A 17,704-nucleotide genomic window follows, 5' to 3' on the forward strand; every position below is an offset into this window, starting at 1 on the left:
AATTTATTAAAGAGAACACTGGGAGAGTTTCTCAAAATAGATGGAACACGATTTCTACGGAACACAAAAGGAAATATGGAGAATGATCAGAGGACAAAGAAAAGAGATAAACGAACTAATAAAAACGAAACACATTCAGAAGGAAACTTGGGCAGACTATTTTCGATCTCTGTTTGCTAAAGATAACGATAACGAACCACCAACACCTGAAGTGACAACAAACGAAGAAATAAATATTGAAGAAGCAGAGGTAACGGAAGCATTAAGGAAATTAAAAAATAGAAAATCACCAGGAGAGGACAGAATATCGAATGAACTCCTAAAGTATAGAGGACAAGACCTGACCAAACAATTATTAAAACTAATCCAAAAAATAATAAAACAAAACAGAATACCACAAGAATGGAGATCAAGCATCCTAATACCTCTCTTCAAAATGGGAGAAAAATCGAACCCGGAGAATTACAGAGGAATTAATTTATTAAACACAACACTAAAATTAACTACCAAAGTGATAACAAACAAACTTAATAAAATTGTAACATTAGCGGAAGAACAACAAGGTTTTAGGTCGGGAAGATCATGCACCAACGCTATATTTATAATGAGGCAGATTCAAGAAAAATCGTTAGAATACAACAAACCGGCATAGGTACTTATGTTTCGTGGACCTTAAGAAGGCATTTGACAGGGTCAAATTAAAGGACGTTATCCATTTATTGTACGCAAGAGAGGTACCTCTAGGAATAATTAAACGATCGAAAATATCTACCAGAACAACACAATAAAAGTAAAAGTAGATGAAAAACTAACTGACCCAATTGAAGCTGGCAATGGGATAAGACAGGGAGATTCCCTGAGTCCTCTGTTGTTCAACCTGATCATGGACGAAATAATAAAAAAAGTAAGAACAAGAAAAGGATACCAAGTGGGAGAAAAACAACTTAAAATAATCTGCTATGCAGACGACGCAATACTAATCTCTCAAAGTGAAGATGATTTACAACGTATGCTGCACGAATTTAATATAACCGCTAGAAAATTTAACATGTTAATTTACCCAAAAAAGACTAAATACATGGTTATAACAGCAGATCTAATAAGGTGTAATTTAGAGCTGGAGGGTCAAATAATAGAACAAGTCATGGACTTTAAATATCTGGGCATCACACTATGCAGCTACGGAAAGCTCGAAACAGAAGTGGAAGATCAGGTGAATAAAGCAAGCAGAACCGCAAGTTGCCTGAATGAAACAATATGAAGAAATAAAAACATCGGAAAAGTGAAAGGCAGAATTTACAAAACAGTCATCAGACCAATAATGACATACGCGGCAGAAACACGAGCTGATACAGAAAGGACAAAAATAATGCTAGAAACAGCAGAGATGAAAACATTGCGAAAAATCGATGGTAAGATGATGTGGGATAGAGATAGAAGTGCAGATATACGAAGGAGATGCAAGGTGGACAACATTAATAACTGAGTGAAAAGCAGAAGAGTAGAATAGAACGACCACATAAGCCGAATGACAACAAATAGGGTAGTTAGGACAGCGAGAGACGGTTCCCCAATAGGAAGACGATCAGTGGGAAGACAACGAAAACGATGGAATGACAACTTACTGGAGGCGCATTGAAAAACAGACAGTGTGTCTATATAAAAAGAAGAAGAAGAAGAAATTTATGCAAACAGATTACTCAGGCGATTTTTGGGGTTGCTGAAAACGAATATGCCATCAGAACGACGCCCGGAGCAACTTGTGTCTATAGTCACGTCATCTTCTACAGTCTCGAGTGATTTCATCACTAGAGAAACCATCACAGCAAACCGAAATTTTATGTTTTGTAGAGCTATAGAAGGCTTTTGACACGGTCAAATGAAAGACCGTTATCCACTTATTGTACGCAAGAAATATAATACCTCTACGGATAATCAAAACGATCGAAAATATCTACCAGAACAACACTAGAGATTACCTTATCCGCTAATAAAGTAATACGTTATTTTTCCGTTAATGCGCATGAGCAGAACAGCGTATAACGTTTAACGTTGCTGAAAGAAGGGGCTTAAAAACTCTCTATTGTGTTGTTCTAAAAATAGCAGAAAAACCAACTAACCCAATTGAAACTGGCAATGGGATAAGATAAGACAGGATTTCCTAAGCCCTCTGTCTCTGTTGCTTAACCTGATCATGCATACAATAATAAAAAAGTAAGAACGAAAAAAGGATAACACATGAGAGAAAAAACAGCTTAAAATAATCTGCTATGCAGATGACGCAATACTAATATCTCAAAGTGAAGATGATTTACAAGGTATGTTGTATTAATTTTAATTTAATATAACTTATAGGTATATAGTATATATATAATTTCTATAACTAGAAATTCCCTTATTCCGTTATCTCTTATTCCCTTATCTTTGCATAAATTCTTTAAAATAATCTGATACCTATTGTGTTCTAACAAGTTGTGTTGTTCACAAAAGTGTTCTAAAATCTAATATGACTATATTAACACTAAGTTATCACCTTAATTACTTTACAAAGCCTCATGACGCAAATATGCTGATGCTTGCATATATTTTTATCATTAAACAACCGAAATTAAGGATACACTTTTCGCATACAATGCTTTTACAATTTACTATAACTAAATAATACATAGTCTTTAATCCTCATAAAAACTCGATTTACCTTGTAATTATGCATTTACGCTTGCTTGTCACTGAAATTTTGAAATTATTTTTTGTATTTTGTTTCTCTGAAGAAAAGATTGATTAACCTTCGGATGATCAAGGGAGGTAAATTTTGACCCCAATGTATGTTTTTATTTAATAAATTCAGAAATATTTTCAATTTTAAACTCATTATTTTTTTATTTGACTTTTATATCATTCTAGATATCCTCATATTTTGTAATAAAAAAATTCCCTATATTTTACGAAAAAAAAAAAATATATATATATATATATATATATATATATATATATATATATATTTTCTGAATTTTGGGTCAAAGACGAACTCCCTTGGCTTTCCATGTTCCAATTTTATATTAAGTAAATACCGTCTATTACAATATGTGGAATTGTTTGTAAGAAACATTATAATATTAAAAAAAAATTGTTTGTGAAACTTGTGGCGACGTAAATTAGTGTATCTTAAAATTTCTTTAGTTTTATGTTCAGAATGATGATTCCTGTTGTTGTTCAGTTGTAATTAAAATATGTTTTACTAATGTTTATTCATGGGGTCATTCCATTTCAAATCACTCAATTTTGGAGCAAAAATTGGTATATAGCTTCTGCGAGACGTAAAAATAAGATATTTAAGGTCAAAAAATCTTCTTCTTTTTTCCTCAAAGTGTTTATTTAAACAAATTTGCATTTTCTGTCGTAAAGTATCAATGGAAAACATAATATTTTAATAGAAGGGACTTAAAAATGTCATTATATGGCATTATAACAAGTTACTTTGATTCAAAACAAGCTTTTGATCAAATTTTATAGTGTAGAAAACGTTAAAATACCGTTTTTTACATTTTTCTCCATTCCCAAAATACATCATAATCGATTTGGCTGAAAATTTGCCCACAGATAGACAAAACATAGGACTTTAAGTGGTGAGAAGGATTTGAATTATATTACAATACCAAAAAAGTTACATGCAATATTATAGTCAAAAATATAGGCGTCTACTGTAAGTACAATTAACTCGAAAATATCGACCTCACGAAAAAATTGTTAAAAAGAAATTGTGATAATTGTAAATACAATTTATTTGGAACAATTTCAGTTGCTACCATTTTTGTCGAAAAGTTAAAAATGGCGGAGATATTGAGCAAAACAGGTTCTCCTTTAAAATCAAGATGGCGGCTAACGTAACGGAGGAATTCATTCGTGATTTTAAATTTAGGCTACTATTGACTCCCCTAAAGATTAAAAAAATAAAATTTTGGGCAGCTTGGCATTCAAGGTCAAATGCTATCCCGACTGGACTAATATATACTTTTGAGTATGATATTACTGCATGTAACTTTTTTGGTATTGTAATATAATTCAAATCCTTCTAACCACTTAAAGTCCTATCTTTTGGCTATATGTGGGCAAATTTTCAGCCAAACCGATGATGATGTATTTTGGGAATGGAGGAAAATGCAAAAAACGTATTTTCACGTTTTTTACACTATAAAATTTGATAAAAAACTTGTTTTGATTCAAAATAACTTGTTATAATGCCATATAATGACATTTTTGAGTCCTTTCTATTAAAATATTACGTTTTTCATTGATACTTTACGACAAAAAATGCAAATTTGTTTAAATAAACACCAAATCACTGTATAATCGCATAAAATAACATTTTGAGAAAAAAAGAAGAAGAAGATTTTTTGACCTTAAATGTCTTATTTTTACCTCCAACAGAAGCTATATACCAATTTTCAGACAAATCGGAGATCCAAAATTTTTTGCCTGAGTGATTGGACATGGAATGTATTTTGTCGGACAGAACATCCAATTGATTTTTTACCCTTACTCTCATGCAAAAATCAGACTGCTATTACTAACCAACATGATTCCTGTCATTTGACATGTTCTTCATGTTCCACTCATTAAAATGCCCAGTTGGTGATAAACACCAGTCTGATTTTTGCACGAGAGTTTATTGAAATGGTAACAAATCAATTGGAAGTTCTGTCCGACAAAATACATGAAACGTTTTCGTAGGCTGACGTTCCAAATTTTTAACCTGTTACACAATTAAAACTTCCCCTGTTCCAGTGTTCCCATACATCAAAGTTTGTCCGACTAGACATTGCTATTAACCGTTATTAACTAGACACCGTTAAGCTATTAACCCGGCACCTGCCACGTGGGGTGCTACCAGCACCCCATAACACATTTTTATCAAATATTTGGTATTTCAAGTTTGGTAAGCGAGCTGTGCATCATAGTAGCTTTCTATAATATTATATAGCATAGATGTGTTAGTGTTTGAAGTGGTTATTTAGTGTCATTCTGAACTAATAGCTCTAAAGTCGAATTGGGGTGTCATCATCTGGCACTTTAAGTTTTAATTTTTTTTGTATTTTTGATAAACAGGTCAAATTTACATTTTTTATTGAAATAACTGATTTATATTATTAATATAAACTCTATACTCACTAAATCTTAATTTTTTAGGATATTTTACTTGACTTCATTTATTATGGCTTGGTACTTGCTAATTTGCTTATAACACCTTTTTCATCTTATTTTTTAACTTTTATAACATATTAGTGGCTAATAAGTTAATAAAACATGTTTTTTTTGTATTCTTGTGTTACTCAACACATTATTTTGTTTTTTAAACAAGCAGATCACAGAAATTTTTTAAGGGGTGCTGTGAGCACCCCACGTGGCAGTTGGCGCCTTGCAAAGCCACGTGGCAGGTGCCGGGTTAACAAATTTTCAGCTTGCTATTAATCAACTTTTTTTGGTACGCGGGATCCAGGTCTATAAACTACAGAATCTAAAGCCGTCTAATATGTAAATAGTACACAACTTAAGCAAATTGATCGAGTTGCTTACCTTGGATATCAGTTAAATTGTAACGCAGAATGACGGTGAACTTAGATCCAGAATTGAGCAGGCCAGAGACACTTTTAGCACGGTGTCCAAAGTACTATGTAACAGAGACCTAAAATTGGCATTACGGATCCGCCTACTTCGCTGCTAAGTATTATCGGTGTTACTTTATGGTGTCGAGTCTTGGACTGTGAATAAAAGTGATCTACATTTACATTCCCTTGAAACTTTCGAAATGTGTAGATTAACGTGTAGGTAAATAGAATTTTAAAAGATTCTTGGGTGAAGAAGATTCGAAATTCCACAATACTAGAACGTCTCAGCAAGACTATTGAGATTATAAAAAGGATAAAGAATAGAAAGTTGGAGTATTATACTTCGGACATACAGGGTGTAACGAAAATACAGGCCATAAATTAGATCACATATTCTGAGACCAAAAATAATTCGAATGAACCTAATTTACCTTAGTACAAATATGCACATAAAAAAAGTTACAGCCCTTTGAAGTTACAAAATGAAAATCGATTTTTTCGAATATATCGAAAACTCTTAGAGATATTTTATTGAAAATAGACATGTGGCATTCTTATGGCAGGAACATCTTAAAAAATAATTAATATGAAATTTATGTACCCCATAAAAATTTTATGGGGGTTTTTTCCCTTAAACCTCCCCAAACTTTTGTGTACGTTCCAATTAAATTATTATTGTGGTACCATTAGTTAAATTCAATATTTCTAAAACTTTTTTGCCTCTTGGTATTTTTTCGATAAGGCAGTTTTTATCGAGTTGTGGCTTCTTTTTTAATATGTTTACATAACAATTTTATGGGGGTTTTGTTCCTTTAAACCCCTCAAATGTTTGTGTATGTTACAATTAAACTTTTACTGCGGTACCATTAGTTAAATACAGTGTTTTTAAAACTTTTTTGCCTCTTTGTATTTTTTCGAGAAGGCACTTTTTATCGAGATATTACTTCTTTTTTAATATGGTTCAAAATATACCTAAAAATGTAAATCTTAAATAAATTTTCATATTATTACCAAGTCTCCATAATCGTACTTAGCCATATACAAATATGTGGTGGATTTGACAAATATTCAAAATATCTCGATAAAAACTGACTTTTCGAAAAAGTACTAAGAGGCAAAAAAGTTTTTAAAACATTGTGTTTAACTAATGGAACTACAATAATAATTAAATTGGAACGTACACAAAAGCTTGGGGGGGTTTAAAAGAACAAAACCCCATAAATCTTGTATGGGATGTCCAAATTTCACTATAATTTTTTCTTAAGATACTACTGCCATAGAAATGCCACATGTCTATTTTCAATAAAAGATCTCTAATAGTTTTCGATATATTGGAAAAAATCTATTTTCATTTTGTAACTTCAAAGGGCTGTAACTTTTTTTATGTGCACATTTGTACTAAGGTAAGTTAGGTTCAATCGAACTATTTTTGATCCCAGAATATGTGATTAAATGTATGACCTGTATTTTTGTTACACCTTGTATAATGAGAGGTCCTAACTTTAGGTTGCTACAAAATAGTATGCAAGGAAAAATATCAGGCAAACGCAATCCTGGACAAAGAAGAACTTCATTGGTATTGTATTGATACACGCATGCTATTTAGGGTTGCAGTGAATAAAATTAAGAGAGCTATGATGGTAACCAACTTTCTGAAAGGACATGGTACATGAAGAAGAGTATCTAAAATCAAGCAATCAAAAATGCCTTTTACTCCATCAAAATGGCGCCTTTTGCGACTGAGGAGGCACATCCTGACAGATAAGCTTTGTTCTACCAACTTAGGGGTGGGAGCTGGGAGCGTTAAGCCAGCAACCTGCTATCTTCAAAAAAATTAGCTAAAAATACCAGTAATTTACCTCGGAACCTAGACCTATGTAAACAACAATTTGCTAGGAGAAAGATAATGAGATTTGGAAACATGTAATATATTTGGAAATTGCATAAGTAATCATCTAATATCATCAAAAAGCAACTCAAAGCGTATAAATATTAACTAAATTTTCCGCAAATAAATCAAAATATCATTAAACATTTAAACTAATTATAAATTTGGTGTCAATTTAAAACTATCTTTGTAGTATATCAGGCGTTCAAAATGTTTTTAATTTGATTGTATAATATTCGGTTAATCTGCTATTAACTGCAAATAATTCTGTATTATTACCCTTTTTGTGGAAATTTACATAACACAAAAACAACAAAATTTGTTTGAACAACATAACTTATTAAAAAACACAATAAAAGTAAAACTAAACGAAGAACTAACTCACCAATTTTAACATGACAATGGGATTCCCTATGTCCTCTAGTGTTCAACCTGATCATGGACGAAAGAATAAAAAAAAGTAAGAACTAAAAAAGGATACCAAATGGGAGAAAAACAACTTAAAATAATCTGCTATGCAGACGACGTAAGACGCAAATACTAATTTCTCAAATTGAAGATGATATACAACATATGCTGCATCAATTTAATGTAACTGCCAGAAAATTTAACACGTTAATTTTCGAAAAAAAAAAAATGTATGGCTATAATAGCGAATCTACCAAGATGTAACTTAAGAGCTCGAGGGTCAGATAATAGTGATGGAGTTTAAATATCTAGGCATCACACTATCTAGCTACGTAAAGCTCGAAAGAGAAGTGGAGGATCAAGTAAATAGAACAAACAGAGCCGCAAATTACTTAAATAAAACAATATGGAAAAATAACCATCAGATCAATAATAACATAAGCAGCACAAACACAACCTGACACAAAGAGAACAAAAGATTGCTAGAAACAACCGAGATAAAAACCTAGAAAAATCGATGGTAAGACTCTATGAGACAGAGCTAGAAGTACAGATATACGACGGAGATGCAAGGTGGATAACATTAATAACTGGGTACGAAAAAGAAGAGTAGAATGGAACTATCATATAACCCGAATGAAAACAAATAGAGCAGTAAAGACGGCGAGGGACGGTTCCCCGATAAAAAGAAGATCAGTGGAAAGACCACGAGAACGATGGAACGATCACTTACTGGAGGAACATTGAAACACAGAGTCATCTCTACACAAAAAGAAAAAGATAAACTTCATTTTCAATCCATAGGTTTTAGATGAACAGTTTAATCTCCCTACAAATATTTTTATATCCTTAAGGTTATCTTTTATAACAACTATGTCGTCCGCATATCGCATAATATTCTTAAAAACCCCTCGTTAATAGTTACGCCCTTACTACGATCGTTCAAAGTTTCACGGAAAATAGATTCACTGTATAAATTAAATAATATAAGAGGAGAGACAGAGTAGGTACAGCATTGCTTAATGTCACGCAAAATTTTTACTTCCTCAAAGAGATCATCATCTGCTTAACTGTTGCTCTTTGCTCCCAATAAATATTCGATATATGATTCTTATATCCCAGCTGTCAATATCCATGCATGTGAGTATCTCTATGAGAGATTGTGGTGTTGAACTTTATTGAACGCTTTTCAAAAGTCTATAAAGCGAAAACTCACTTAGGACTATATAACTAAAATAAGTAGAAGAACTACAAGCATAACAAATAATTAATTTTAGATGTTAAATGATTTTGACATAATATCCCACAAATGTTTGCTTTACCAAAGAAAACAAAACCCGTATCCCGCAGTGATTTTCGAACCATCAGCTTAATGAGCCCTATTTTAAAATTATTTCTAAAAATTATACATCAAAACATACTTACCTATATAGACTGTGCGAAGAAAAAATCAGCCATACCAACACAGTTTGGTTTTCGGAATGCAGTGGATAAGAGAGAGGCTCTCTTTAGTATAGAAGTGCTATTTCAACGATGTATAGACGTAAATTGCGATATTTATCCATGCTTCATTGATTACCATAAAGCGTTCGATACAGTAAAGCACGATATGCTGATGGAGATATTAATCAACATTGGAATACTTTAACACCTGCGATTTAAGAATTATTAGCAATCTGTACTGGAATCAAACATCGTCTATCCGGACAGAGGCAGGAGAATCCGACGATATCAAAATCAAACGTGAGGTGCGTCAGGGATGCATACTGTCACTACTACTGTTCAACATACATATACTCTTCCAAGGAAGGAAGGGAGGAAATCTTCCAAGAAGCAGTGAATGATGTTGAAGCCGGAATTCGAATTAACGTTGAATGTATCAATAATACAACATACGCAGACGACACGGTGGTATTCGTTGACAATTCTGAAGCCCTCCAGGAGTTAACGAATAGATCACGGAAGTAAGTCAGAGATATGGACTACACTAAACATTAGGAAAACAAAATGTATGATGATATCTAAGAAGTATTAGAAATAGCAGATAATAAAAGGTACAAATAATAGTAAACAAACTATTTATTTTAACCGAACCGTATTATAATAATATACAAACAAAGAAATTAAGATGTGTCTTCTACAACGTATAGGTACTTCGAGACTACAGTAAAAATATCAAACACAAAACTACTAAAATCGCTCTCACATCCATATGTCTTGTAACACGATACTTTCATGCAATCCTATGTAAAGAGGAAAACTGACAGAGCGTGTTGCGACATTATGAGTGAAATAAAAAAATGTAACAGAAAAAGATACAAACTGAAGACGCGATTCAACCCAACGTGAAAAAGATTAAACCCAAGAAGAGATGGAGAATGTTCTGTCAAAATTTGGTATTTATGACCCTTAAAATAACACCAATTGCTAAAATTTATTAGCCTGTGGATAGTGTGGATGTCTCGTCAGCCGAGGGTACGATCAGTGGCGTGGTAATTTTATGGTCAAACTACGTTTTGTTCTAATTTTTATCATTGTGAGAATTAAAAAAACCAACTAATATTTTTATCTCCACCACTGAGGACGGTCAACTTTTTGGTTGCCTGTATTCTTCGGGACATATTCGGGACATTTTATCACAAAGTAAATATTACTAATTTTACCGTCTTGTAGGGTATCTGCGTTCTCTTTCTTTTCCACTATTATATATATTATATCTCTCTTTGCCGACGTTTAAATTAGGACCCACTTGAAGCTCGCTTCAACACGCGCCTCGACCTCGTCGTGAGAATTCTCCATAAGAGCTTTCGACCTAAAAGGTTCGGGAAATCAGCCCGCCCACTTAGACTGCATAATATGTCCATTTTAACACTAATAAGAATACCATAATTTATAGTTGAATATATTCTAACAAGAAGGAACAGAAATTTGGACGAATCTGTGTAAACGGTCAACAAATAGAAAGAGTAAAAACATACATCTAATCAAATGTAGGATAAAGAAAGCAAGATCTGCATTTCAAAAAATGGCTAAATTTCATGATTTATCAATACCTACCCATAAAGTTAAGTTACTGCGATGATATATTTTTCCTATACTGTTGTACGAAGTTGAGTCGTGGACTCTCACAGACGCCACCTGCAAGAAAATTGTGGCTCTCGAAATGTGGCTTTATTGTCGAATCCTGTTTGAAGATACCTTATACCAACCCCGTTACTAATCAGGATGTTCTGCTGAGAATGCAAAAAGAAAAAGAGCTTTAACCACAATAAAAACAGCCAAAATCGAATACTTCGGTCACATCATGAGGAACAGCGAAAGATATGGACTGCTGCAACTAATCTTGCAGGGAAAAGTAGAAGGAAAACAGGGACCAACAAGGCGAAGGATTTTCTGGCTGAAATATCTACGTACGTGGTTTAACTCAACAACCACAAATGTTTTCAGAGCAGCGATGTGCAAAGTACTGATTGCCATGATGGTCGCCAACACCCGAAACGGATATTTCTTAAAAATATTATATTCATATACTTTCTTTTGCGATTTCTTGCTTAAATAAACTAGATTTGGCCAACATAAAAAAGTAATTTGACTTCGCAAACCAGTTCTGTAACTGCCATTCAAATTAGAGAATGTCCCAAAATATTAATACAAAATAAACACAACCAAATTTATATGGAATCATCTGATATTTCTTATAGGCGAAGCGATAAAGCACTAAAATCGGCCTTACCTCCTAAAAGAAAAACGACAAGACAGATATTAATATATTTTTTTTGGCATTCGATTCGTGAATGCGCCAGGAAACTTTGTGACCCCGAGCCAGGATATAATATTGAAAAACTGCATACAAAAAATGCATTCTTAAAGTGCATCTCAAATAGACAATAAAAAAAATTAGAACTTGTCAATTATCGGCAGAAATGAGTTCAATTTTGTTACTCTGGGGTTTTTGGGGTTTCTGAAAACGAATATGAAGTCGTAAGTGATCTCCGGCGTACCTGGTGCCCAGGGTACCTACTGTTTACCTTGTCATTAAAATTCATTAAAAAATTAGTCAAAAATAATTACTCGGGGGGTTTTTAGGGTCACTAACTACGACTATGACACCGGAAGTGATCTACGGAGTATCTGGTGCCCAGGGTAGGTACCTACTGTTTACCACATCTTGTGGAGTTTTCGGCAAAAAAATTTATTAAAAAATTAGTAAAAAATCATTACTTGGGGGGTTTTTGAAGTCCCTAACGGCGAATATGACATCGGAAGTGATCTCCGGAATATCTAGTGCCCAGGGTAGATACCTCGTCTTCTTGAGTTTTCGGCCAATTCATTAAAAAATTAGTCAAAAATCATTACTCGGGGGTTTTTGGGTCGCTGACGACGAATATGACATCGAAAATGATCTACGGAGTACTTGGTATCCAGGGTACCTACTGTTTATCTCGTAACTAATGATGTTTGACTAATTTTTTAATGAATTTGCCGAAAGCTACAGGAAACGAGGTAAACAGTAGGTACACTGGGTACCAGGTACTGCGTAGATCACTTCCGATTTCATATTCGTCGTCAGCGACCCCAAAAAAACCGCAAAAGTAATGATTTTTGACTAATTTTTTAATGAATTTGCCGAAAACTCCCGAAGACGAGGTAAACACCCTGGGCACCAGGTATTCCTGAGATCACTTCCGATGTTATATTCGTCGTTAGCGACCCCAAAAACCTCCCGAGTAATGATTTTTGACCAGTTTCTTAATAAATTTTTTGCCGAAAACTCCACAAGACGAGGTAAACAGTAGGTACCCTGGGCAACTGAGCACCAGGTACTCCGTATATCACTTCCGATGTCATATTTGTCGTTAGTGACCCTGCAGACGATACAGTTATTTTAAGTGATGATATGAATGGATTACAACACCTTTTGGATGCCATTGATACAGTGGGAAGAGAGTTTGGCCTAAATATGGGCTGTTCAAAAACGGGATACATGGTATTTAGCCGTTTGGCCCATCAAGATTCACGGTTATGTGTTGATGGTCATATAATTCAAAGAGTACCCAGTTTTAAATATCTTGGTTGCCATATTACTGAACAACTAGATCCAGATGGGGAGATAAAGTGTAGAATCGAGATAGCCCGCACGACATTTTTAAAAATGAGGTCATTCTTCTGTGGGGGTACCTTGTAGCTTCAACTTCGAAAGCGCATGATTAAATGCTACATTTGGTCAGTCCTCTTGTATGATTTCGAAGCATGGACATTAAAAATATCCATCATTAGCCTTTGAAATGTGGCTGCACAGACGTATACTGAAAATACCTTGAACGGCTATGCTGACAAATGTGGCAGTCCTTAAGAGAGCAAATGCTACCCGCGAGCTGCTTGATAACATCAAATATAGAAAGATGGCCTATTTTGGGCACGTAGTAAGGGGAGACCGGTATAATATTCTTTAACTTATTTTATTATGATGGGTAAAATCGAAGGACGCAGAGGAATTGGTAGAAAGCAGGCCTCTTGGTTGAAGAATATCCGGGAGTGGACAGGAATAAAGAAAGCAGAACACCTATTTAGAATAGCTCGAGATAGAGACAGTTTCGTCATGTTAATCGCCAACGTCAAGGGGACTTGATAGGGCACGTTAAGAAGAAGAAGACCCTAAAAACCCCCCGAGTAATGATTTTGACCGATTTTAATGAATTTTAATGACGAGGTAAACAGTAGGTACCCTTGGCACCAGGTACTCCGGAGAACATTTACTACGTCATATTCGTTTTCAGCGACTCCAAAAACCCCAGAGTAACAAAATTGAACTTATTTCCGCCGATAATTGATGATTTCTGAATTTTTTTATTGTCTGTTTGATCTGTTTTTTAATATTATATCATGGCTCTGATTCACAAAGTTTCCTGGCGAATTCACGAATCGAATGCAAAAAGAATTATTAAGATCCGTCTTGTCCTTTTTTTTTCGGAGGTTCAGTGCTTTATTGCTTCGACTATTATTAATTCAAGCGAATTTAAAAAAATCAACATACGAAGTTAAACAATATTTATTTTAAAGCAATTTATTCCCCAATACATACAATTTAAAGCAAAAAATAAAGCATGGAAATAAAAAATTGAAACTATTTGTTTTAATGTCACTAGCATAAAAAATTTCAAGCAAGCAAGCAAGCATAGTGATTTAACCCAGCCTGAGAGACTTGCTCACCCCTAGAGAATCACATTCGGGTGATACAATTCATTGGGGCTAGGAGGATTAACTCCCGTAAGCAGGAATCACTCGTGTAAAACAAATAATGTTTAAATTGTTTTTATTTATAGTCCATTCTTTCACGGTTTTTGCTCTAAATTTTAAAGAACCGCTTGGATTGACATGAAATTTGGCATACGCATAGCTTACATGTCAAAGAAAAAAAGTGATATTGTGCCGATGTGTGCTTTTGCCCTGGGGGTGACTTTCACCCCCTGTTGGGGTGAAAAAATATATATCCAAAATAAGTCCGGAAATGGGTAAACTGACTAATTTTAAGTAACTTTTGTTCTATAGAGCTTTTTCGCCAAGTCAGCACTTTTCGAGTTATTTGCGAGTGAATATGTTAATTTTTCAACAAAATAACCACATTTTTAGACGGTTTTTCGCAAATAACTCAAAAAGTAAGTATTTTGTCGAAAAAAACGTTCGTAGCAAAAATATAGCCTATAAAAAAATAAAAATAAATGGTGTACGCGTTAGGTCTCTGGATCTCGTAGAACCAAAGTTATAGCCAATGAGAAATAGATTCATATTCACCAAATTTCAAATAGAATATTTCGACGTGAAATATCCAAAAAATTAAGCACTTTTTGGGGAAAACCCATTATAACTTTTTTAAAGTGTTTAAAAAAACCTTTATTTTTGTTTTTACAAAAAGTTTCTAGCATTAAATTTAAGCAAATTACGCTCAAAATAAAGTTGGTCCCTTTTGCTTTTGCAAAAAAAAATCGGGAAGACTACCCCCTAATTAGCAACTTAAATGAAATTAATCGTTGCCGCTCCACAAATTATTTTACTTATGTTGTGTTTATATGATCTGTAAGTTTCATCGATTCAAAGTGCTTATTTTTGAAAAAATTTGGTTTCAAAATAAAATTTTTAAAAGTTTAAATTTTTAAAATTATGCTTTTTTTCAAAATAACTTAAAAATTGTTAGAGATACCAGAAATCTTGAAAAACAAAAAAAAGTCAGATTTGCTTTTCTGAATATCATGCATTTTTTTGTTTTTCTGTTAGACAAAAATTGATCAAGATTTGGTGTTTCTAAATTTGCATACATTCGTGATCAGTTACTCGTTCAACCCCTTTTAACTACAGCCCTTTCAATAATTAGTACTTTGAACCGATGAAACTTACAGATCATATAAACAATATATACACGAGTCAAGAAACTTGTGAAGTCGTAACGATTAAGTTCATTTAAGATGTTAATTAGGGGGTGATTTACTCGATTTTTTTACCAAAACCAAAAGGGAATAACTTTATTTGGAGCGTAACTTGTTTAATTTTGATGCTAGAAATTTTTTTTATAAAACAAAAATGAATCTTTTCTTAAACACTTTAAATAAGTTTTAATGAGTTTTCCCCGGAAATGTGCTTCATTTTTGATTATTTCACGTTAAAGTATTCCATTTGGAATTTGACGAATATGAACCTATTTTTCATTAGCTATAACTCTGCTTCTACTAGGTGTAGAGACGTGATATATACACCATCTTTTTAAATTTTTTATAGGCTATATTTTTGCTTAGAATGTTTTTTCGACCAAATACTTACTATTTGAGTTATTTGCGAAAAACCGTCTAAAAGCGTGGTTATTTTGTTGAAAAAATGAACATATTCACTGCCAAATAACTCAAAAAGTATTGACTTAGTGAAAAAACTCTATAGAACAAAAGTTACTTAAAATTAGCCAGTTTACCCATTTCCTGACTTTCTTTGGACGAATATTTTTTCACCCCCAAGAGGGGGTGAAAATCACCCCCAGGGCAAAAGCACATATCGGCACAATATCACTTTTTTTCTTTGACTTGTTAGCTATGTGTATGCCAAATTTCATGTCAATCCAAGCGGTTCTTTAAAATTTAGAGGTTTTGCAATATTTTACCGTTAAAGAACGGACTATTATTTATGTTTTTTTTAGTAGTCCCCTAGTGATAGTGCAGTGTTACCACCCCTGATCCTTATGCAAGCTTCAATTTACTTGAGCATGTCCCTAATCAAATTGGCGACATTTTGTTGTGGTAGGTTGCTCCATTCTTCAAGAGAAGCTTGTACTGGCCGTGGAGTATTTTGTGGATTATCCAGGCGACCTCTAATTTTTCTTTTAAGCATATCTCACAAATTCTCTATAGGGTTAAGGTCGGGTGAGCAAGCAGGCAAATGCTTCAAAAAAATCTGTAGTCACTCTGCTGGTGCATTGTCATGCATCAAAATAAAATTTTCTCCCATTTGTCCTCTCCTGAACCTAAATATAGGTTCTAGAACCATATCAGCAAACCTGCGAGCTGTGAAAGCTGGCTGTATAGAAATTAAATGAGTTTTTTTACCGATCATAATGCCTCCCCAGAACATGACAATTCCTACTTCATATCTGTGAACAGATCTGGTAGTTTTCGTTCTTTCTGGTCTTGCTCACCCTCCACGTACACGAATTGGTCGGTCATCTGATTTTACAAAAATTCTGGATTCGTCTGAAAATAGCAAATTTTGTCAATTTTCCAGTTTGCTTCTGGTTGTTACAATCCTATATAATCCTATACACACGAAATCTTTTTTATCGTTTTAACTGAAACACTTACACCTGTAGCTTCCAAAAGCTGCTTTTGGAGATATAGATGAGAAATTGTTGGACCCTTCTAGCTGCTTGGGCAATGAAACGATCATGGCGAGCCGTTGTTACTTTTTGGTGACTTGGTCTATTTGCAAGCTTTCCTAATTCCTGATACTTATTATCGGTTTTTGACACAACACCCTGTGTTACGTCTACCACTGCAGCTATGTTCCTCTGAGATATACCTTGCTCCACAATAGCAATAATATTTCCCCTTTGCACGTCCTCTGGGCATATTAACGTTTTTTTTTCCTTTGATTCTGGTCTTGGCTTAGAACCTTTAGTCACGTAGTTACACATAAAATTATTATTAATTCATACAAAATTGTACAGTATACACTTAAAAATAAAGACTAATAACAAATAAAGCTTACAAATAACAATGTCTACTTACTATGTCAATAAATACAACTATGCTAATTTTTTTTTATATATTTTTTTATTTTTTTTTCACTACGATAGGAACTAAACCCGATTCAACCTCTCGGAGATTTAGAACCTCTTAGTGATTTTTTTAAATCTTTTTTTAATTTTTTTAAATATTTATTAATTTTTTTTATTATTTATTTTTTAAATCTTTTTTTATATATAATTATTTTTTTTCTAAACATAGGTTACAAAATAATATAATTAATTACAGGAAATATCTCATGCATACATAATACAAAGGAAATATCTATCCATTCAAACGATTCGTTTTACATTCACACCTTTAATTTAATTTTTTGCAGAAATATCATAATTAGTTTAAAAAAATTTTATGATATCTTCACTTAGTAATACATTTAAAAGGTAAAGTTTTCAATCCTAATAGCAACATTAATAATATTGAAAAATATTAAAAATATTACTAAAAGATTTTTAAATTGAAAAACTTATTGGTCCATTTCCCTGGTAACACCTCCAAGGCTTCTAAAATTTTCAAGCCACATG

This window comes from Diabrotica virgifera, chromosome 4, assembly GCF_917563875.1.
Source record: "Diabrotica virgifera virgifera chromosome 4, PGI_DIABVI_V3a".
NCBI classification, from domain to species: domain Eukaryota; kingdom Metazoa; phylum Arthropoda; class Insecta; order Coleoptera; family Chrysomelidae; genus Diabrotica; species Diabrotica virgifera.